Here is a 25460-nt window from a genome sequence, read left to right on the forward strand (position 1 = left end):
GATCTCTGGTTATTTCCTTAGCATAAAATTTTTATACGTGGATTTACTGGTTTAAAGGATAAGAACATTTTTAAAGCTTTTGATACATATTGCCGGAAAGAATGTAGCGATTTCCAGGCCTCCTAGTAGGTCTGCAGAAGTATAAATGCAACCTTGTCTGATTTGTGGAACTGCTTTTGGTTTTAATCTTAGCAAATTTGCTCATTTATAGTGCTCATTGTATTTCCTTGGTTTTAGGAAGCCTGAATGTTTTTTTCCATATGCTTTTGGAGCATTTGTGTTTCTTTTTTGTGGATTACTTGTTCAAGCTTTAGTCTATTTTTCTAATGAGATACACTTTTATTGACTTATGAGAACTCTTTGTATATAAGCCTACACCACTCTATCGATATGTTAATCTGTTTCTGCCAAAAGCGTTTCAAATATTTTAATTTGTTGTTTAATTTTGCTTATGATATTTCTAATCTGCATAGGTTTAAAACTTGGTAAGTTAAATCCATCAAATTCTTGCATTAAAAAGATTTTCCACACCTCAATAACATACACATTTGTAGACAGACAAACTACCATTTTTCACCTTTTATGCATTGTTTTTAGATTGTAATGTGTCATCGATCTTTGATGTATTTTAGTACGCAGTGCAAAGACTGTGTCTTAGCCTTACTTCCTTGCAAAGCAGAGCCCGAGGAAAAGCTTACACGTTAAAAGTTTAGGGGCAAAAGATCCCAGGGCATCAAGAGTTGAGAAGAAAGGGAAAATAAGGAAGGGCAGAGGGAAAGAAAATCAAAAGTGGTGCATGACTACCAGGCTTGGCCAGAGTTTCAAAGGAAAACGCAACCATTGCTCAGTTGTGCAGGATGTCAACAGAGAGGCTCACAGAGCCAATGCCCGAATCCAACGGAGCAGAGAGAGGATGAGGGGAGAGGAAGTGAGCTTTCAACTCTCTATCTCTTTTCTTTCAATGGTCAAGGTTCGTGCTTCTGAGCTGTTCTACCCAAGCCCTGCTAGGGAAGGGTGGATTCCATGGATTCAGCCGCATCCAACGTGGGTGCTGGAACTGTTGTATATCCTGTGATAGAAGGGAGCATTGGAGGCTGTGCTCCGGGGGCTGGTGGAACCTGGCAAATCCAGACAGGCACTTACACTGGTCTAGGAGAGGATGTGACTTTAAGAGCTGGCCACTTATTCTCGCTCCACATAATGGATAATCAATCCTTTTCCCACCAATTTAAATTTCAACATTGCCAGAGTCTAGGTTCTTCACTATGCTAGGTTTTATTTCAGGTTCCGTATTGGTCTATATGATGTACAAATGTGCATTTCTAATAATTTTTAGCTGCCTGGTGGTACAAATTTCCTCTTTTTTTTTCAGTTTTTTTCTTGACTTTGATGAGAACAAGCTCACGTGTGTAGGTTAAGTCATAATAATTTTAACCAGCTTCATAAAACAGTTGGGGATTTGTACATAAATCACATTAAATTAATACATCTGTTTGAGGACTAACAATATTTTTTTTACTGCTATATTCTACCATTCATGAATACAGCAGCCATGCAACTTATTTCAGTTTTTTTTTTTCTAATCTCCCTCAGTAAAAGTTTCCAATTGTTTTTCATGTAACTTCTGCAGAACTTCTGTTTAATTTATTCCTAGATATTATAAATTAGTACTCCAGTGAACAGGAATTTTTTATCAGGCTTTTTTAATTGGTAAAATTCTGGCAGGTAGTAACCTTTTTATATATTAATTTTGCAACTGACTATGTTTCTAAACTCTCTAACTAGTTCAAATAATCAATTTAGTCTCATGGGTTTTCTAGGTAGACCACCATATGGTCTCTAAATGATCACTTTTCTTTCTTCTTCAAGAATTTTATCTCTTGCTTCTCAGTTTCTGCTCGTTTTCATTGGCTGTAACTTCAGAATAGTGTACAGTGAATGATTATGATGTCATCTTTATTTCGCTTTTAGTTTTAATAAGAATGCTCTGGGGAAAAAATTATGATTAAAAAAAGAGAACGTTCCTGATGTTTTACTTTTAAATATCATATTGCGTGTTGGTCTCAGAGAGAAATTTTAAATCCTATCAAGATAGTACATTTCTATTACTAGATTACAAATAGCTTTTCAAATTGATGATGAATGTTTAATTTGTGTCTTTTTGTCCTGATTAGACTGACCAGCACATTGTCTGTTTTACTGGGACAAGGAAGATGAAGCTTTTGATCCAATGCTCTTTTTAATTGGACAGTGGCCTTCCACTTAGAACTCAGCTGCTTCTCCAGGGAAGGACCCTCTGCTCCGTCCTTCTGCTACATAGGATACAAAACCTCTCGGTGTCGGGTCAGACTGGCCATCCACCATCTGACACTGTTATTATGGCCGAGTTGCTAAGCAGTCCAGACTGCTTAAATTTGTGTCACCCCAAAGTCATAGCTTGCAAGTCTATCTTGTTACCAGAATAGCAGTGTAACGGAGCTCCTCTTAGGCTTGGCGTAGATTCTATTTGTTTGTCTGGTAGTTAGGGGGGAAGGTGCCATAACAATGATTTTTATCCATGGTCCATGCTCGTTTTTTCTCTCGTCTTGGATCTTTGGACTCCAGTGATGCCAGTCCAGCATAACCCAAGTTTGCTTGGCTTTTATTTTTCATTTTCATATAAAAGCGTTGTGGATTTTCATACTTCACTAAGATAGAATATGGTTTCTGTTTCACAAGTTATTTAGGTGATTGCATGTACTTTGGAAATATCCTTTTTCTGACAATCAGAAACGTGCTTTCCGTCAGGGAAGTGAGAAGGTGCATGGGACTCCATTGAACCCCCCAATTCACTATTATACCTGATCAGATCCTCTCCCAGTTCCCAAAGTTTCCACTCTGCCTCTTCTCCAATGTTCTTATTTGTTCCCGACCATCAGCCCTCCTTTCAGCTCTTTGCCTTTTGCGTCATTGAGAAAATATGGGTAAGAATCCTGATTCTTTAATATATAATTCTGGAGTCCTCCCGACCCTCTCCCCAATTTATTCTCTTTCCTCCAGTTTCATGGGACACACCGTCCTCCCTTCAGTGTGAGATGGACCCCGTTACCCATTCCTTATCCAACTCCATCATCTCTCTTCAGATAGAGTATTTAACCCTGCAGTATTTTCCACCTCTCCCCTTTACTGATTTGTAAGCTTTAAACTCCTTTGGGTTTCCATTTTTCTTTTGAATCTCTCTGATTTCTTATTACTTGATCTCTCTCTCTCCCAGTCAGAAATGTAGAAAATCAGCAATTCCTTCTCTGGCTCCTGCCTGTTTCTTAAAGTGTTGACACCCTCTGTCTACCCCAGGATTTTATTTTCAGTATTGTTCTTATTTCACAATACATGGAATGAGATTTCCCCTAGGTCATCCCTGTCACTCCCTGAACTTCTCCTAGCCTGTATGCTGCTGACACCAACGTTGTCATTTCTGTTTCAAATCCTGCTCCCAAACTGCATACTGCTTACTAGACCTTCTCCACCTCGTAGTCCACAAGCACCTCCAAACAACATGTACAAAACTCTACTGATGGAATCCCCAGAACTGCTCTTTCATTGTCATAAGTGGCATAACTGTCCACCCAAGTCACCCAAGCCAAACTGGGAGTCTGTAGGGCCCTGTCCATTGTCCGCATCTCCAGCCAGTGCCACATGCTGCCTTTTCAAGTTGTCCTGTGTCACTCTCCTCTCTTCTGTAGCCTCCTGCTGAAGCTTTATGCTAATCGTTTCTTTTTCGAACTCTTAGTATGGTGTCTCGGCTCTGAATGATTTTTTTTTTCTGTGAACCAAGGCTTTTTTTTTTTTTTTTTTTTTTGAGCAGCAGGCAAAAGTTTATTAGAGTATAAGATTAGAAAGTAAGAATAATATGAAAGCTGTCTTTACGGAGAAGGGAACATTTGAAAGTGGATGCCCCTAGCCTTTTCTGACCTGTAGCTATCCCACAGTCTTCCCACTATTCCCTCTTCCTACCACACTAGTTAGTCTCCTCTGATTCTTAATCTTGTCAAACACTCCTGAACACAATCATCAACTGAGGTCTTCCTTAACAACAAAAACAAAAAGTAGTTTCACTTAAATCCCTTGTGCTTAAAAACTGCTAACGGACCTTCAAAACTCTTGAGATAAAGTTTAAACTCCCTAGCATGATATATAGATGTTCTTCTCTAGACTTGTCTCTCACCAAACCTCTGTCCATTTTTTGTTCTCATGATGGCAAATTTCTCACATCTCACGTTTCTGCCATTTGCAATGCTATTCCATGCTGCCATGATCCAGATCTCTGCTCAACTTTTTTTTTTCAACTTGTAGTGCTTCTAATACCTCCTCCCCTATCTCTGTCGAGCAAACCAACATCCACCTACCTTTTTATTTTTTATTTATTATTATTATTATTTTTTAATGTTTATTTATTTTTGAGACTGAGAGAGACAGAGCATGAACGGGGGAGGGTCAGAGAGAGAGGGAGACACAGAATCTGAAGCAGGCTCCAGGCTCCGAGCTGTTAGCACAGAGCCCGACGCGGGGCTCGAACTCACAGACCGTGAGATCATGACCTGAGCCGAAGTTGGACGCTTAACTGACTGAGCCACCCAGGCTCCCCCCACCTACCTTTTTTAAATAATCTCAAAAATCACCTATTCTCTGAATCTCTTTCATGCCACCACTCATCACTTAGAACTGATTACCTTTCTTTTTTGCACTCCTTTGTAGACTTCTTTCTTATAGAGTCTTTAATGAGCATATTTGTTTTTAAGTCTACTTTTCTCCCTGTAATAATAAACTTGTTCTAATCCTTCCCTTATTTCTTTATCCAAAAACCAATATGGCTACCCAGAAACCGTTTTTAAGCATAGTGCAACCATTGGTCACATAAAGATTAATAACATATAGACTCCTTGCTCCAAGGAGCACACATAGAGAAGTGCAGACAGAAATATACACATACGACACAGCAAGTACCCTGCTAGTGACATTCACCATCTGTTTCTTTCATGGGCACAGGGAAAGAATATTTAATTCAGTTAGATTAAACAATACACTCTTGAACAACCAATGAGTCAAAGAAAAAATCAAAAAGGAAGTCAAAATATACCTTGAGACAAACAAAAATGGAAATCAACATACTAAAATTTATGGGGTGCAGAAAAATAGTTCTAAGAGAAGAGTTTATATCTATAAATGGATATATTAAGAAAAAAGTTAGATCTCAAGAAAACAACTCAACATTATCAAGAACTAGAAAAAGAAGAAAAAAACTAAGCCCAAAGTAAGCAGAAGAAAGAAAATTATAAAGATTGGAACAGAATCAAATGACATAGAGAATAGGAAAACAATAGAAAAGATTTTAAAAAAAACAACTAATAGTCCTTTGAAAAGGTAAAGTTGACAAGACTTTAGTCAGATTAATTAAGAAAAAGAGTGAATTCAAATAAAATTATACCTAACAAAGGATACATTACAGCTGATACCATAAAATACAAAGAATCATAAGAGACTACTATAAACAATTTATGCCACAAATTGGATGACCTAGAAGAAATAGATAAATACTAGAAATATACAACCTACTAGGACCAAATCATAAAGACACAGAAAATCTTCACACATAGTGAGGAGATTGAATTGGTAATTGAAAATCTCCAAGAAAAGCCTCAGACCTGATTATTTCACTAGTGAATCCTACTAAACATTTAAAGAAGATTTAATACCAATCTTTCTCAAACTCTGCCCCCCTCCTAAAAAAAAAAATGAAGAGGAGGAAACTCTCTCAAATTTATTCTATGATGCTGCTAGCATTACCTTGATACCAAAGCCAAATGAGGACAGTGCAAGAAAAAAAAACTATAGTTTTATAGTGCAATATTCCAGATGAATACGGATGTAGAAATTCTCAACAAAAGACTAGCAAATAGAATTCAACAGCATATATAAAAGATCACACACCATGATCAAGTGGGATGAATCCCTGGGATGCAAGGATGATTCACCACATGCAAATCAATAAAGGTGGTATATCACATTAATAGAATAAAAGATAAAATGAATATAAACATCTAAATGGATGGGGAGAAGCATTTTAAAAAGTTCAACATCCGTTCATGATAAAAACTCTTGTCATATATGAGAGGCCATATATGACAAGCCCACAGCTAACAACACACTCAATGGTGAAAGGTTGAAAGCTTTTCCTCTAAGATCAGGAACAGGACAAGGTTGCCCACTCCTATAGTACTGGAAGTCCTAGCCAGAGCAATAAGGCAAGAAAAAAAAATTAAAAACATCCAAATCAAAAAGGAAGACGTAAAACAGTCTCTCCTTGAGGATGGCATGATCTTAGGTATAGGAAACTCTAAAACTTTTTTCTGTGTGAAAGCAGAAGTTTCTTAAAAATCTATTTATGTAGTGTTTTACAAACCAAAAAAAGTACAGAATCCTCGTTATTCAGGCCATCAACTCTATTCTCAGAAGTGCTTTGAGAGAAGACAGATTTCTCTAGCCTTCCCCGCAAAAATAAAATCCTTCTGTTTACAGTCTCAAAGCTGACGCTTTTCCTTACACCACCTCTCATAAGAACAATCCTGCAAAGATCCTAAAAGCTCTGCAGAGAATGAAGAGATATTAGCGAAGGACCTCCTCCAGAATGCAATGCCTCGTCACAGAGGTGTCATGCAAGAGACACATAAAAAGATGGCTGTTTCAGAGGAGTGTATGTGAACCATGAAGAGAGCGATGGCCCCGCAAGGCAGCCCCACACTGTGGAGCGTGACCAGCTAGGGCTGCAATGGCTCTAAGGCTTCTTCCTATTCCTTATCTTCTGAGGTGGCTATTCGTCCTGGAGGTTTGGTCTCCAGAAGTATATCAGTCACATTTCTAGGTGCTTTGCCAAAGGCTCTGCTTCAAACAAAATTTTATCAACTCCACTTCTGTTGCTTCTTCCACTGTTTCCAGATCATCCGGGCTCTCAAAAGCGTCCTCTAACACCGCTTCCGTGATCCTGGCCTTCATAATCTCTTTGGACAATTCCTGTATGGTACCCTGGACTGGTGAAATCGTCACAAGATTCTACATGGTCTTTATCAATTCTGTGCTCTTTTTTAGGGAACCAGCCACTTTCAAACCACCAGCTCATTCTTCATTTCCATGAGCACAGAGTTCATGAGAGCTTTGCGTAAACCTTGTTCATAGCCTTCCTTGACCTATCATCTCATTAGTCAGAACCACACAGATATTCTGGCCCTTCTTGGCAGTATCTTTCACAGATGGTTTCACTCTTCCTTTTTCTCTTTGGATATCTCTTATCTGCCTTTCAGTAGCTCTCAATTCCTTTTCTAATCAACAAAAATCAATCGGCATGCAAAAATCAGTTGCATTTCTATATACGTACAAGGAACTATTTGAAAATGAAATGGGTATCTCCTCACCCCAGCATTTAGAATGGCATCAAAAAGAATAAAATTCTCAGGGATAAATTTAACCAAGGAAGTGGAAAATCTGTGTACTTTCAAATTATAAAACATTGATGAAAGAAACTAAAGAAAACACAACTAAGTGGAAAGATATTGTGTTCATGGATTAGAAGAAGGAACAGTTAAAATGCTCATACTAGTCACAGTGATTGACAGATTCCATGCAACCCCTGTCAAGATTTGAATGGCACCCTTTACAGAAATAGAAAAACAAGTCATAAAATTCACATGGAACCATGAAAAACCCTAAATAACCAAAGCAATCTTGAGAAAGAACTAAGCTGAATATATCACACTTCCTGACTCCAAATGATATTACAAAGCTAGAGTAATCAAGACAGTAGGCATAAAAACAGATACAGAGGCCCCTGGAACAGAATTGAGAACTCCGAAATAAACCCATGCATAAATGATCAACTAGTATTGGACAACGGAGCCAATACCACTCAATGGAGAAAAGACAGTCTCTTCAATAAATGGTGTCAGTAAAACTAGATATTCACATGGAAAAGAATGAACTAGACCCTTGTCTTGCACTATTTACAAAAAGTAACTCGAAAAGGATTAAGATTGAAATGCAAGGCCTGAAACTTGTAAAATTTCCAGAAGAAAATATAGGAGAGTATGCTCTTTGACATTGGCCTTAGCAATTATTTTGGGGGGTTGACTTCAAAAACACAGGCAACAAAAGCAAAAATAAGTGGTACTACATCCAACCAAAAAGCTTTGACACCACAAAAGAAATAATCAAGAAAATGAAAAGGCAATCTATGGAATGGGAGAAAATATATGCAAACCATATATCTGGTAAGGGATTAATGTCCAAAATATATAAGGAAGTCAAACTCAATAGTAAAATCAAACAAATAAACAAAACCCAAATAAGCCAATTAAATATGCACAAAAGGCCTGGATAGATATTTTCCCAAGGAAGATACACAAATGGCCAACAGGTCCATGGAAAGGTCTATCACATCCATCACATCACGAATCACCGGGAAAATGCAAACCAAAACCACAAGGAACCACCACCTCACATGTGTTAGGATGGGTGTTATCAAAAAGACAACAAATAACAAGTGCTGGCCAGGATATAAAGGAAAGGAAACACGTACACTGTTGGTGGAAATATAAATTGGTACAGCCATTATGGAAAACAGTACAGAGTTTCCTCAAAAGAAAAACTGAAATAAACTACCATACGATTCATCAATTCTGCTTTTGGGTATCTATGAGAAGGAAATGAAATCATTATCTTGAAGAGATATCTGTGCCCTGTGTTCATTTTAGCATTATTTATGATAGCCAAGGTCAATGGGGTGCCTGAGGAGTTCAGTCGGTTAAGGGTCTGACTCTTGATCTCAGCTCAGGTCTTCATCTCAAGGTCTTGAGGTCAAGCCCCATGTTGGGCTCCACACTAGGAGTGGAGCCTACTTAAAAAATAAATAAATAAACAAATAAATAAATAAATAAAGCATAGCCAAGGTCAAGCCATCAAAACAACTGATGTATCTATCAACATGTGAATGGGTAAAGAAAATGTGAGATATCTATATATATTCCATTCATGTAATGGACTATTATTCAGCCATGGAAAAGAAGGAAATCTTGTCATTTGCAACAATATGGATGAACCTTGAGGGCATTATGCTAAGTGAAATAAGTCAGAGAAAGACAAGTACTGTATGACCTCACTTATATGCAGAATCCAAAAAAAAAAAAAACAAAACTGAACTCACAGAAACAGTAGATTGACAGTTGCTAAGGACAGGGTGGGGCTGGGGGGAATGGGTGAATGTGGTCCAAGGGCACAAACCTTTAGCTTTGAGATGAATAATATCTGGGATCTAATGTACAGCATGGTGACAACAGTTAACAATATTGTACTATATAACTGAAAGTTGCTAAGAGAGTAGATCCTAAAAGTTCTTAACACACGCACTTGTGCACGCACACACACACACACACACACACACAGAAGTAACCATGTGAGGTCATGGATGCGTTAACTAACCTTACTGTTGTAATCATACTGCAATATATAAATGCATCAAATCATTGCGTTGTACACCTTAAACGAACACAATATTATGTGTTAATTATATCTCAATAAAGACGGAAAAATTTCAAGCAAATATTAAGGGGAAAAAAAAGAGAAATTCAATAGGACGAGAAAGCTGGAGATATATTCCCTATACGTCTGCACCTTTTCCAGGACAAGGGGACGGGACCCCGGGGCCACTTGTTCCTCTCATGCACCTGACACACAAGTAAAATACTAGAATTCATCTCCTCTAGCAGAACAGAGAATTGCTGCCTCCAGCACTAACCATATTCCCCACTAATCTCTGAAACTGTACATTTTTGTAACTATTCGTAACAAATCATTGAATTAATTTCCTTTTTATTTCCTTATGAGAAAACTAAATTGCTAATGTTATCAAAATGTTCTCCCTCACTGGAAAATTCCCCTGGCTCTAGTGTTTGGGTTTATATGGTCCCATTTGGAGTTGGTTTTAGGAGACATGAATTTTTTTTAAAGGAAATACTCAGTAGTAAAGTTGGCCTAAGCATTTCTCTCTGTAGCATTTTTTTTGGCGGCGCGGGGAGGGGGGGGGAGATTGCTTCCCTCCTCTTTTATTTACTCTCTGCTTTAATAGTGCTGCTTTCCATACAGCCCTTTTCATTTCCAAAATGCATCCAGACTTTTCCAAATAAATGTTGGCCTCCCAGATATGCAAACCTTGGGGCTCAATTGGACCATTTGGGGATAACTCCTCAGCCCTGTAAAGAAAGCCAAAGTTTCACGAACAGCCTTTCACTTTACAATCTTCTCTGAGCACACCTTACAAGAGATTGGGCTTGCAGATAATTTAAAGCATTTCATTTTTCTCCTTTCTTAGTCTGCTCAGGCTCAAAATATCACAGACCATGCTTACACACAGGAATCTACTTTCTTATAGTTCTTGGCAGCCCAAGATCAAGGTGCCAGCTAATACTGTTTCTGCTAAGACCTCTCTCTGGCTTACAGACAGCAGCCTTTCTGCTGTGTTTTCACATGATGGAGAAGGAGAAAGAGCTTTCTGATACCTCTTCTCATTAGGACACTAACCCTATGAGAGCGGGGTGCCACCCTTGTGACCATTTTTAACCTTAATTACTTCCTTACTCTAAATACAGTCACATTGGGGATGAGGATTTAACATGATTTTCAGGACAAAATTCGGTCCACAGCACCTGGGGGGAAAAAAAACTGTACTACAAAGTCAACATGGACAAAAGGCGCAGCAGCTCTCCATCTCTTTAAGTCAATTACCCAGGGGCAGCAATTAACTGTGAAAAAGATTTAGCAAGTTGCCTCACCCACCACTACCCCTTCTGCCTGCTTGGGAGGTTCATGCTCCTTTCCCCTGTGTTTCAGAGCACTTTAGGAGAGTTCTTTTGCTACATTGAGTCTAACTCTGCAACCCTGGAATTGGACCCTGCCTGGGCACTTTGAAATAGACAAGATGTGCTCCTTCTGCCCACAAAGCCCACCTCCCTCTCCACTAGAACAGCTAAACACGGCTTCATGAGACAATCCTCTGTCCTTGGGTGCCTTCCCTTTTCTCTCTTTCCAGGGACCTGTGCGCCATGATTCCTTCTCTCAGGCTGAAATCTCTCCTTTCATCTCTCTTGCAACCCTTGTCTCAGAGACCGTCCAGTCCCTCTGCAAAGTGCTATCCAAGAGCAGGCTAACCCCCACCCCCACCCCGCTGCCCCCCAAATCACCTCTCCTGGCCTCTCGGCTCTGTGTGATGCATCCACCACCAGCTTCCTCTGGCACAGTGGCCGCCTCGCCTCCCTCTGTGGTCTGCCCTGCAGGTGCTGCTGGAATCGGCTCGGGTTTAGGAGTTCTCTACGTCGGTGTGGTCTTCCACATCCATTGCTACTGCAGAGTGGTGGTGGCTGGTGTGGATACAGGCAGTGCCCCTGGAGGACTGCAAACTCCCCATCTTCTCCAGGCGCCCTGACTGCCAGGGCAGAGGGCAGCGGAGAGCTGAGAAAATCCGAACCCCCCCCGCCCAAACACACACCCAAGATGTAACTGGATGATGAGAGAGCCTGGCTGTCATTCGCTCCTTCTCCCAGGCTTAAGGGAACTGCCGATTTGAGCTTTCCCTTCAGTCCCGCGGGTAGAGTTGCACACAGGGTGAACGGGAGCGTCATTCCCTCTTTGCTGTAATTCTGCGCCACCCCACCCCGACATTGGAGGACATAAAGCTATGCTCGGTGCTGGGTCCCTCTTAGCCACTTCTCTGAGGAGAGCGCATTATAAAGAAGCAGAAAGTGGAAAGAAAGAAAATATGAGAACTTATAATGACCCACACAATTTCTATTTTTACCATCAAATTAGTCTATCTTTCCTTCTTCCTTCCTTTCTCTCTCCCCCTCCTTCCTTCCTTCCTTCCCTCCTTCCTTCACTCCCTCCTTCCCCTCCCTCCGTCCCTCCCTTCCCTCCTTCCCTCCTTCCTCCTTTCCCTCATTCCTTCCTTCCTTCACTCCCTCCTTCCTCTCCCTCCTTCCCTCCTTCCCTCTCTCCTTCCCTCCTTCCTCCCCTCCGTCCTTCCTTCCTTCCATGCCGTCACACCAATCATTGAGCACTTGCTCTACGTGCTGTAATACTTGTTTTGCATAATTTTTACTAAGTTATTACCAAACTTGTATCCCTAAAAAATCTGTTGAGTCAAAAATTACAATGCAGTCAGTTAAAGAAACACCTTAAGCAGACACCCCCCTAATTTCAACATTTTGTTTCTTTTGAAAGCTGCACATCACTTCTAAATCAAGTCTATGGGGCCGGCGTATGGTTTACTGGGCTCAGAGTCTGTTGGCCTGGGTGGAATCCCAGCTCTACGACTTAACTGTATGCCCTTGACCAGGTTAAGTTCTCAGAGGCGACATGTGTTCACCTCTAAAGATGGTGATGATGCTAACTATCGCATCAGGCCCTTGTGAGGATCATATTAAGCAACGCATGTTAAAGTAGTTATGAAAGTGGCTGGAATCTAGTAAGCTTTGACCAAGAGTATATATTATTCCTAATAATAAGTTGTTACTACTAATAACAACTAATAAAACATAACTGATAACTAATAATAACTAATAATGTTACTACTAATCATAAGTTGTTAATCTTTTTTTTTAATGTTTATTTTTGAGACAGAGAGAGACAGAGCATGAACGGGGATAGGGTCAGAGAGAGAGGGAGACACAGAATCAGAAGCAGGCTCCAAGTTCTGAGCGGTCAGCACAGAGCCTGACGCGGGGCTTGAACTCACGGACCGTGAGATCACGACCTGAGCCAAAGTCGGATGCTTAACCGACTGAGCCACCCACGTGCCCCAATAAGTTGTTAATCTTAAGTTGTTACTGAATACCTATTATCTGCCTGGAACTTCACTCGGCAGGTAAGATGTGTGGGAACAAGCTAGTTGTTGTTGACTGACCTGACTTCCTAAATTGCTTGACCCAGGTGTTTCCGAGCGGTGCGAACAAGGCCTTGTGGGGCACCTGGGGGCATCCCAACCATGAGGCTTGTGGTGCCAGAGCTTCTGAGACACCATGGTCACGACCAGTGGCTGTCATTCTGAGCATCTGGGATTTCTTCCAGTTGCACTGAAGACTTCTCATGAAAAACTGGTAGACCACACTGGGCAATGATCTTTTCCTCATGAAGCACCATTGCGATGCACTTATATAAAATAACGGACTCTAATCCACATCTTCCCATCATCTTCAAGGGCAGCCTTGATTTCTTCTGTCTTTTCGTGTTTCAACCAAGAGAGAGATCACTCTACTCAGCTTCCTCAAAGCACGGCCCCTTTTGTATGGGTCTAGGCACAGGAGGGAAGCAACAAGAGGCCTGCTGAGTGGGACCCCTGGGTTCATGGGCAAAGTGAAGTAACACATTTTTAAAACACCAGGGAATTGCTTCTCTGTCCCAATGCTCTTCCAGGTGGATGGCCCACGTGCTTGCCTTCTCTGCCACAGCACCTCTCGTGTCCCTCTGTGACTGCCTCACACACAGCAGCAAGTGCAGCCCTTGCAGCCGTGGGCCCCACTCCGGTTCTGCTCGGGAACATTCCCACCAGCACATCAGCTGCCTCCTCGCTGATACACAGGACCCCAGAACAACCGCTTACCCATGGATGGCCCACTGGTCTCTCAAGAGTTTAGAAAAATAAACAGTAGTTTCTTATTTCAAAAATATTGGGCCACTTGCAAAGACATGGATGGAACTCAAGAGAATATTGTGCTAAGCGAAATAAGTCAGCCAGAGAAAGACACATAGCATGTGATTTCACTCACATGTGGAATTTAAGGAACAAAAAGAAGGAGCAAAGCGAAAAAGAGAGACAGACAGACAGCCAAACCAAGAAACAGACTCTTAACCATAGAAATCAAATTGATGGTGACCAGAAGGGAGGTAGGTGGGGAGATGGGTGAAATAGGGGAAGGGGACTAAGGAGGACACTTGTCGTGATGAGCACTGGGTGATGTACGGAAGTGTCGAATCACTAAATTGTGCTCCTGAAACTAACAGAACCCTGTACGTTAACTAACTGGAAGTGAAATAAAAACTTAAAAAAAATATTCGGGACTCTTGGCCCAGAAGCCACGGCGAAATGTGCTTTGACAGGTAGGCTTTAGAAGCACTCAGCCTTCCTTCCCTCTGACATCTCTGTTTCTCACATCTGCCAAGTCCTGCATGTTCACAGAGCACATCAACAGCAGCTACTCCATTCTCACGACCACAATGAGCATTGAGCAAGCCGCCCATGTCAATAATAATGGCCACGATAATAGTAATACAAAAAACCAAAACTTTCATCGAGCGTTTACTTGGCTCTAGTTTCCGTGCCCACTGTTTTCTGCAGATTAGCTGGGCTGTCACGAACAGCTTTGACCACCCCTGTTGAAGGATGAGGAAAACAAAGCTCAGAGACAGTAACTTGTCCCCATTTTGCAGATGAGAGCTCCAGTGACTAGGCCCAGCACATGGCATTCCCAGGTCTAGAACCAAACCAAGTTTTCCAGGCCCTTTCTAAGGCCCCATGCCATTTGGGAGCATTCTCCAAGTCATCCCGGGGGTCTGAGGCCATTTTGGCACTGCTTTGGGGGCTCACCGTCCCAGCCCGGAAGAGGTCAGTCACAGTGGTCAATCAGCTGTGCCTGCAGGCCATGGTTGGTGCACAGACACAAAGCTATCTCATAACCAAAGGCAAAGGGCATGATCCCAGTTGGAAATGACTAACAGGGATCCTTTGCCTCTGAGGCCAGAGCTTGAATCTACAACTAGTTAGAGCCAGTTCTACTGGCGTGCTGTGTACATAATGTGAACCATGGCCTTTGGCAATGGCTCTTAAATTTGGCACCCTCCACCCTCCTCCTGGACCCACGAGATAACATAACCAAATGTTTTCTGATGCTGTAAGAAATGAGTGTTTTGCAGGTAGGAGGAAATGCAAACATCATCTGTATAAGGGGTTTGCTCTGTCCAATCCCAAGGGCAAAGTGGCTCACTCCTTCCTGACCCTCCAAAAGGTTAAATGTGAGCAAGGGCCCAGATAAATGGTCGCAATGCAAACAAAGTCATGTAAATAAATGCATCTCTGATCTATGCAGGCTGCTGATGCCAAATATACCATCTGTACCATTTCTCATGATGAGTTGATTTTTCCCCCCCTGAATGTCCCAAGCAATGAGAAGATGACCATGTTTATGCAGACCAAAGCACGCATCATTTGACCCTCTTGGAAATTTTTTTTAGGTATCAGATCCTCAGAGAATCAGTAGCATTTGTGTCTTTCTAGGTTAGTTTGGAGTTGGAAGAAAGAAAGAGATCTCACTAGAAAGGAACTGGGCACATGTCCAGGGCCTGAGAGGGTACCTGCAATTGATTGTGATTTTCAGGGAGTTCCAGTTGCATCTGTGATCTAAGACTGCTCACCTTACCCTTCACCCATTCACTTAGCGAGAGCATTAATCGCATCAAATTATGGTGGGAGTTGTGTTGGGTATTACAGATGCAAAGATAAGTAAAATCTGGTGCTTGCCTTAGAGAGAGATTCCTCGTGCTGTGAGAATTTGCTTAACACGATTTATGGATAACTTCTTGAAAAATAAAAATGAAGGGTCTGTAATCAGACTCACATGTGGATGGAGCTTCTTAAAGACACTAATGACCAGGATGTATCCCTTCACTTACCAATCCATGTAAGTCAGGGCTCAGACATCTATATTATTTAAAAAACAAAACCAACATGAAACTTATGCACCAAGGGTCAGCAAATGGTTTGTTTTTGTAAAGAGCCACATAATAGGGGCGCTTGGGTGGCTCAGTCGGTTAAGCTTCCGACTTTGGCTCAGGTCATGATCTCACGGTTTGTGGGTTCAAGCCCCACGTCGGGCTCTGTACTGACAGCTGGGAGCCTGGAGCCTGCTTCAGATTCTGTGTCTCCCTCTCTCTCTCTGCCCCTCCCATGCTCACGGTCTCTCTCTGTCTCTCAGTAATAAAATAAAACGTTAAAAAAAAATTTTTTTTTAAGCCACATGGTAAATATTTTCAGTTTTGTGGGTTGTACAATTTTTGTTGCAACTATTCACCCCACCATTGTAGCATGAAAACAGCCATAGGCAACAGGAGAATAAGAGGGTGTGGCTGTGTTCCAAAAGAACTTTATTGTTACAAAAACAGGCAGCGTGCTGGATTTAGCTTGTGGGCTGTAGTTTTCCACGTCCTCTTCTAGATGATTCCCCATAGGCAACTAGGCTTGAGATTGGCTTGCCTAGAAAATACTGTGACTTTGGAGGTTGTGTGACCGACTGACTCCACCGCAGATGTGACCTGAAGGAACACTGCTTTCCCCAGCCGCATCACCGGGCAGAAAACTTCCTTGAGTCCCATCTCCCACTGCGTTGCAAGCGACAAATGCTTACATTGAATCTGATCAAATGCTTTTCAGGGATCCATATTCAAGTGCCAATCTTATTGGAGGTAGGGAGTTCTACTAGATATAGAGTCTAAACCAAGAAATTAATCGACCTGCATTCTAAGTTTTTCTGAAATCAGAAAAAAAAAAAAAGATATTTCTGTGATTATTAGATGTATCACTGCATCTTAGGGTCTGGTGTAGAAAAGAAATACATATCTCTCGGAAGACAGCTTTTAAATTCTAAGGTAGGTCTAAGTTCTTAATTTATATACTATTATACTTGATGGACTTAAGGGAAACAAACCTTTAACTATAAACTATGTTCTTTTAGTTCTAACATTTTGAAATACACTTAGTGCTTATTGAAGGGCAAATTCACTTCAACAAATATTTATGAAATAACAACTTTGGAGCTAGCATTCCAACTCTTGCATAATACACAGTTTTGTGGGAAAAACAACAAAAAGTCCCTATAGCACAAATGATAAATGCTGTAGTCGAGGGAACGCAGATCTAGGAGGACTAATTCTCCTTGAGTGGGAATATGGTGAAGAAGGCAGAAGCAGGAGGGAGCACCAGGGGAATCCAGGAAGAGCCACAGAGAGGAGGCAGCATTCGATCTGGGCACCTAAGGATGAGTAGGAGCTCTCCAGGCAGACCAAACGCAAAAAAGAGGGTGTTATTTGAGCAAGGGCACTGAGTCAGGAAAAGCATTTCTGTTTAAGGAGAGATGTCTAGGCTACTCAGACCCGAGTGCCAGGTGTCTGGGGATAGTGGAGGAAAAAGAAAAGACACAGCCTGACGGGAGTCCTGGGGTCAAATAGGGAAGGCTTTGTTGGTAATGCTAAAGCTTTGAGATTTCCTTTAATAAGCTAAGGGAAGCCGTTAACATTTGAAATCAAGGAACTGACCTAATCTCATCTGAATTTTAGAAAGATTATCCTGGGCCAAGAGCAGAGGGAGCCTTGAGCCTGTCAAAATGTTCCTAATCTGACCACAAAACAGGGTGGTAAGATCTCCCCCCCCACCGCACCTCCCCCCTCCCCCAGAAGCTAAACAAATTCCCCAAATGCCAGGATCCGGGGGAAAAAAGTGTATTCAGGAAGCAGGCGTTCATTGCCCCATTCCCTCTAGAAGAGGGCAGGGTACCCACTTGGGCCCAGGGCCCAGATTTGTCACCCACCTCCCTGACAGCCACACATGGCAGAAAAAATGTTGCAGAGCAATAAAAACAAACAGAGCAGCAAACAAAAATCCTTTCAATAGTCTGAGAAAGAGACTTTCCTATTAGAAAGACAGGGGGCGCCTGGGTGGCTCAGTCGGTTGAGTGTCCGACTTCGACTCAGGTCACGACCTCATGGTTCGTGGGCTCGAGCCCCGTGTCAGGCTCTGTGCTGACGGCTGGGGCCTGAAGCCTGCTTCAGATTCTGAGTCTCCCTCTCTCTTTGCTCCTCCCCTGCTCACACTGTCTCTCTCTCAAAAATAAATAAAGATTAAAAAAATTGTTTTAAATAAAAAAAAAAGAAAAAGAAAGACAGAAGCGGCGGTCCTCTCTCTCCATTCAAACCAGCTCTGTCACCTCCACAAACGTCCTTGGTCCTGTGGATAAAAGTGCACGGGCCACCAATGCTTCCATCAAGCGTCACTGGTTTTTGACCCTCGTGTCTCTAACATCTTCGTTAATGTAATGTGCCCTTAGGCATATATATGGTGAAAACACTTCACTGTCCAGTCGTATCTTAAATAAATGCTTTCATTCTCTTACTATCTGTCCCAACATCCCATGCACTTCCCCACCGTTCCTCCTGCTCCTTCAGGGGGCAGTGACCCTGGCCTTTCCGAAGGCCTCAGTTGCCTTCTTTGCATGACACCCCCCCCCCCCCCCATCTCAGAGCAGTCCTGGCGCTACAAGGGAAAACAGCGCCCCCTCTGTTGGAAAGGTGGCCAGGTGAGCCTAAGTCTCCTGAGCAGGAAGCTAGTTGGGCCACCGCAGGTGGGCAGGCACTTAATGAGGGCTTTTAAAGAGACTCTTTCAATAAGCATTTATTGACCATTTGCTGTGCCTGCTATAAAATCCTAATAAGGCCCAGCAGTGATAAGAATTTGCTCCGCGGTATCTACTGCTTCATCATAGAAGCTAAGAGATTTTTTCTAAAACCATGCAAGGGGAAGAATAAAATCCTTCCAGGCCACCTTTGGCACCGTGAAGGAGACCTTGCTCTGTCCCGATGGTCAGCAGCGTCAGACAGGGTCTCGGCGGAGGAAAGGCAGCTGGCCCCGGGCCAGAGAGCAAGCCGCTGGTCTAAGAGCAAGAACCAGCAGAAGCGTGTGCTCTCTTGACTTTATTTCTGGTCATAAAGCAACCAATTACCCGACTAGGATAAAACAGCATTTTTTTTTTCTATTCTGCTTTCACAATCATCTTTCTTCCCTGTTTCTAAAATTGATTTCGTCCCCATTTAGCTAGAAGCCAAACAGAGCCTCCAGTCCACTGTGTCTCAGTCCATTCTCCATCGTGTCATTTTATTTTGAATTTAGAATCCAAATTCTTGTTTCCATGTCAGTAACTCAGTGTTACTTACGTTTATTTAAAAACAAATAAAACGAGACCACAAATTATCAATATTGTTTGACATCATGCCATTTCCAGCAACTGGTCTTACTGCTAATGCTCATTTTTCATTATTTAAAGGTAGTTTTTTTGCTCTTTTCCTCTCGAGGACTGGGTTTAGATAATTGAGCTTTGAAGAAAGATTGAAAACTCTCTGGATATAAAGAGAGGGGGGAAAAAAGGAAATGTTAAGTACAAAGTTGTAGTGCACTATTGCCCTTATGTTCAATAATGGAAATATAGCTTAGGGTACCATGCAAAAGAGCATCCTTATATTTTTAAATTGCAAGTGTCCAATTATGTACAAGGGTCAAGGCAGAATTGATCTGAAGGAGCTCAATTTTAAAATCCCTTTAAAACTCATGACAAAGGCTGCCATATTATTAAACTAAATGTTTAAAAAAGGAAAGTATTATGCGTGCCGCATGGGGGAAGATCAGATTTTTATTAATGCAAGTTTTAAATGCTGATTAATCCTCTCGAGAGTCAGTTTCCCAAAGCATTGGACTGTATTCAAGTCTTTTTCAAAACGGCACATCACTTCCATTATTCTGAATATTAATTGAACAACATTATAACTAAGGATACAAAGCAAGATTTAAAACATGATTACAGCTGTCAGTGCCTACATCTAAATAAGTCATTGGAAATTCAAGCTTAGAAGAAAAAAATGTTGGAAATCGGTCTTCGAACACCAAAGATGTCTCTCAGCCTTTTTAAAAAAATGAATGTGATGCTTTAGGACCGAAGAAAGCTTCAGCTGTGACTTGGCCTTAATGTATTTATCTGGGCAATTCCCAATCAGAAATCAGAGTTACCTTTTGATTTGTGATTTAGGACAATGTCAAGTACATTTTCTTGAGGGGAGAAGAAGAAGGAGAGCCAAAGAATATTATTAGTTGATAGAATGTTTCCATTACCTTATTTCGTATTTCTATTTCAGTCTCCTGTCTAAACTCAAAAAAAAAAAAAATCAAAGAATTAGCTGAATTTAATCAAATAAAATATTACTATGGTTTCAAAACAACTCATTAAGCTCAGAGTCAAGCAACTGCAAGTGAGTAATGACTTATGTTCACAATAACCAATCGTCTAAATTCAACTTCTTCTAGCTCCCAAATCCAGTCTGGGGGTAGAAAGAATCCCCAGTTCCCCCACCGGAAGCAGAGTAAAATATTGGCTTCTATTACGACCTTGGGGAATTTTAGTTTCGTCTTGTTTCCTTAAATGGTTGCTATGCATTTGAGTGATAGCTCTTTGTTCGAAAGGATGCAAAAGCCACTCTTACATCTAATTCTAGTAAGATAAATGGCATTATGAAAGGAATATTAAAAATTTACAGCCCTCTTCACTAAGTTTATTTGTCAGCCAAACATGCTGAATATTGCATAGCACACACACACACACAAAAGCATGCCATCCTGACGATGAAAGAGATATGAGGAAATAATGGTGCAGTGATAACAAGTCTGATGGAGTTTGCATAGCTCGGCTGCTGCCTGGCACGTCACTTAATTGTATTGCGCCAAACCAGCAGAATCGTGCAATATGTTAGCATAAAGGGTCCACAGTTTAAGGGGAAAATCTAGAAGTGTTAACTATACACTGTCTAATTATACAACCTTACTGTCCCAGAATGTGATTTCAGAAACCATTTCTGACATATGGGAAAAGGGTAGAACAGCTGGTCATTAAGGTTTTCTCAAGACTATTTAGCAACACACTTGAATGTAATTAAAGTGAAACACTAAATACTGCGCTTGTGGTACAATGTATTTTTAATTTTTATGGCATGTGGTAAAAGTAAATAGATGCAGAGCATTCAAGTTTCTCCATTCGGCATCCAACTAGTCAAAGACTCAGTATCTGGCTGAGTGCAAGCAGCACCCTGGTGGAAGTCATAGACATCCGCATGGGGGGGTTCAGGGCCGTCTTAAAGGGACTGAACTTGGCAATGTTCAGAGGGGTGGCTAATGGGAACTCCCAGACAAAGCATGAGATAAATTTGTTCACTTATTTATTCAGTCATTCATCGAACACGACCTAGAATTCTTTTCAACGATAAAGGCATTAGCCTGGCCCCTCGAGTGGATCACATCTCACTGTGCTTAAAACACAGTGAGGGAAGGTGGTTCAAGGGTGGTGGGAGCACCAGGAAGGGGTGCCTGGCCCAAACTGGGCACGTCAAGCCAAGCCCCCTTAATAGGGGTCATCTTAGCTAGGAAAAGAGCTTATGCGAAGGCTAAGAGATGAAAAAGAATACTGTGCTACGAATAGAAACTTCACAACTATTGGACATTCATAGTATCCTGGCCCGGGCCTAAGCCCTTGACATATATTATTTCATTCAGTCCTCAGAGCAATCCTACTACATGGTAAAGTACTATTGTTATCTACCGTTGACAGATGAGGAGACTCACAAGACAGTTCACGGCGAAGCAGTTACTGGGTGACTGAGCCCGGATTCAAACCCAGGTGTGTCTGAATGCCAAGTCAAAACTTCTCCATATTACATGCCCAAATTGACATGTAGGTAGCATGTTTATTTCATCTTCAAAGAACTTCATGTATAAACTCATTAGTCCTTATAACAACCCTATGACTGAGATAATGAAAAGACAAGGTGCAGACTGGGAGAAAATATCACATATGTGATAAAGAACTTGTATCCAGAATACATAAAGAACTCTCAAAACGCAACAGTAAGAAAGTAAATCACCCAAAAAGTAAGCAGAATATTTAAACAGTTGCTTCACCAAAGAACAAATATTATGGCAAAATAAGCACACACAAAAAATAATGCTCAACATCAATAGCCATTAGGGAAATGCAAATTAAAAACACAAAGAAATGCCACTGTATCTCCATTGGAATGGCTAAAATAATAAAAATAAGGACTATACCAAGTGCTTGCAGAATTATAGAGCGACAGTTTGCTGGTGGGAATGCAAGATTGTACACCCACTCTGGAAAAATTCTGCAGTTTCTTACAAAATGAAATGTACATTTACCATGAGACTTAGCAAATCCACTCCTGGGTATTCACCCTAGAGACATAAAAGCCCACGTGAATATTTATAGCAGCATTATTCATAATCTTAGAAAACTGGGAACAATCCCAATGTCCTTCAACAATGAGCTGATAAGCTGTCTTACATCCATAAAAGGGAATACTACTTGGCTACGAAAAGGAATGACCTAATGAGACTCATGCACCACAGATGAATCCCAAAGGCCTTATGCCGAGGAAAGAAGCCAGTTGTAAAAGGGGACACACGGCATGACATTCTGAGAAAAGAAAACTCTAAGGGATTGTTGCCATGGGTTGGGGTGAGGGATGGTTTCACTTCACAAAGGCAGTGGGAGGGAATTTTTAGGGTAAGGAAAGTGTTCTGGATCCTAATTATGGTGGTATTTACATGGACATACACATTGTTAAAACTCCTAGAACTGCACCCACCCCCCAAACAAAGCACACTGCATATAAATTAAAACACTAACAGTAAAAACCCTATGAGGTACGTGTTCTAGTGTGGGTTCTCCGAAAAGAGAAAACCCTGAGATAAGAAACTGGGAGCTAGGAATTTATTTGCAAAGTGAATCCAGGAATCACAAGTGAAGAAATGGGGAAGGTGAGGCAGAGAAAGGAGAGAAGAAGAAGAAGAAGAAGAAGAAGAAGAAGAAGAAGAAGAAGAAGAAGAAGAAGAAGAAGAAGAAGAAGAAGAAGAAGAAGAAAGAAGAAGAAGAAGAAAAAGAAGAAGGAAGAAGAAGAAGAAGAAGAAGAAGAAGAAGAAGAAGAAGAAGAAGAAGAAGAAGAAGAAGAAGAAGAAGAAGAAGAAGAAGAAGAAGAAGAAGGAAGAAGAAGAAGAAGAAGAAGAAGAAGAAGAAGAAGAAGAAGAAGAAGAAGGAAGAAGAAGAAGACGACGACTGCACTAATGAGTGGGTTTCCACTGTGGACAACTTCAGGTCAGTCCTGCTGAGAATCTTCTGGGAAACCATATGGAATGTGTCTCAGAAACACTCCAACTACAGGCATCTTTCATTCGGTTGAGATTAAGGTTGCCTCTGGGAGCACAAACTGTTAGACTTCTAGATTTGGCAAGAGGCTTTGAAGGCCCTCAGGCAAAGAAGAAGAAAGACCCAGGTCCCTGAGGAGGGAAAAGGTCGACTGTCTATCTTAGCTGCTGGTGAATCCAGGTGGGCTGAGGGATACAGGAAGGCAATCAGCAGCATTTGCTAATGAGGATTAGCAATGGATGCTCTACACATTTGGGTTTGCAATAAACTGGGGGAAATTTGCCAAACAACTAAAATAAATACATGCATGTTGATAATAAGACCTCAAGTCATCAAGGAAAATACTTACAATATGCCAAGTACCACATTGGACTATTATACGATTCTTCCAACAGCCCTATGAGGTAAGCATTAATATGCCCATTTTACAAGCAAGCAAACTGAGGCTCAAAGCAATCAGTTAGCTTTCCCAAAGATGCATGTGCACACACACGCGCACACACACACACACACACACACACACACACACAGCTAAGGAGTCATAAGATAACATAGAAGCCCATAGTTTTTCCGCCATGCTTGGTTACTGCCTACTCTGATTTATGTTGCTACAAAGCATTACAGAAGATAGAGGAATTCTGAGAAAGCTGTGCACAGCATTGGGAACCATGCATTGAGATTGCAAAGCCAGATCTAAGGCTGAGGTCAGGGCTTCTCTTTCCAGCTATCTACGAGCGTGTCATCGTTCATTTGAGTCTCCAATAGCCAGTGACAGAAAACAAAAAGACACGATACTCAAAGCAATCCACTTTAATTCCGTACACAAATGTTGAGAAGGTTTTGATACTTTGGCTAATAAGAAATTAAAAATTGGCTGTAAATAATAATGACCTCTCCTTCTGCTGTTATCTCATTGACATAAATGACCGAGCTGATGCTCTAGCTGGAAGCATGCATCCTGTAGCTGCAGGCTCCTTAACACCCCCGCGGAACTCTACCTTTTATTCTCCTTACTGCTTCTTAACGGGCAGTCCTCCAACTCTGAAGGTGACTTTGCTGCCAAAGGACATGAACTTGGAGTTGTTCTTCACTGCAGGGAGTCTAAGATTAGAGAGTGATCCACATTCCCCTCCTCTCTCCCAATCTCTATTGTCATCATAGTAGCTGGACACAGAGACTACAGGCACACCTGGGAGATATTGTGGGTTTGGTTCCAGACCACCTCAGTAAAGGGAGTATCACAGTAAAGCGAGTCAAATGACTTTTCTGGTTTCCCAGTGCATATAAAAGTTATGTTGACACTATACTGTAGTCGAGTAGGTACGCAATAGCATTGGGTCTTTAAAAATGTATACACCTTAATTAAAAAATACTTTGTTGCTGAGGTGCCTGGGTGGCTCAGTCGGTTGAGCATCTGACTTTGGCTCAGGTCAAAATCTCATGGTTTGTGAGTTCAAGCCCCACACTGGGCTCTCTGCTGTCAGCTTCAGATCCTCTATCTCCCCTCTCTCTCTGCCCCTCCGTTGATGGCATGTGCTCTGTCTCTCTCTCTCTCTCTCTCTCTCAAAAATAAACTAAAAATTTAAAGAATACTCATTGCTAATAAAAGGTAACCATAATCTGAGCCTTCTGCAAATCCTAATCTTTTTGCTGGCGGAGGGTCTTGCCTCGATGTTGACGGCTGCCGGCTGATCAGAGCGGTGGTTGCTGAAGGTCAGCACGGCTATGGCCATGTCTTAAAATAAGACAACAACGGCATTGGCTGCATCCATTGACTCTTTTCTTTCACGACCGATCTCTCCGCAGCATGTGATGCTGTTCGATAGCGTTTTACCCACAGAATTCCTTTCAAAACTAGAATCAGTCCTCTCAAGCCCTGCCGCTGCTTTATCAACTGAGTTCATATGATAGTCTAAATCCTCTGCTGTCATTTCAACAATCTTCACCGCGTCTTCACCAGGAGAGGATTCCAACTCGGGAAACCGCTTTCTTTGCTCATCCGTGAGAAAACAGCTCCTCGCCCGTTCCGGTTTTATCCTGAGATGGCAGCAGTTCGCTCACAGGCTCTGCTTCCAATCCCACTTCCCTTGTTCTCTCCACCACATCTGCAGTGACTTCCTCCCCTGAAGTCTTGAACCTTCAACTTGTGAAAGCAAAAACAAAAGCAAACACCCATGCTACCTGTGAGGTGCGATGAAGTGAAGCTCAAGGAAACGAGGTATTGCCTGCATAGACTTTTGGCCAAAGAACAAAGGAAAGCTAACTGACCCACGTGGGCACTGAACCCCTGACCTCATTAGCATTGTTTTCTCACCACCTCCGCTAACGGACAGCCCAATTAGGAGCACTGAATCAAAGACGGAA

The 25460-nt window shown here is 41.7% G+C and overlaps 1 pseudogene; it reads right to left on the bottom strand.

Annotated features, from left to right (window-relative positions):
• Positions 1-6794: 6794 nt before the first annotated feature.
• Positions 6795-24829, bottom strand: LOC124509848 (charged multivesicular body protein 3-like; annotated as a pseudogene).
• Positions 24830-25460: the final 631 nt, after the last annotated feature.

The sequence above is a fragment of the Lynx rufus genome, unplaced genomic scaffold (genome assembly GCF_022079265.1).
Source record: "Lynx rufus isolate CCGP_SWC_20201006 ecotype Redwood Valley unplaced genomic scaffold, mLynRuf1.p SCAF_15, whole genome shotgun sequence".
Taxonomy (NCBI): domain Eukaryota; kingdom Metazoa; phylum Chordata; class Mammalia; order Carnivora; family Felidae; genus Lynx; species Lynx rufus.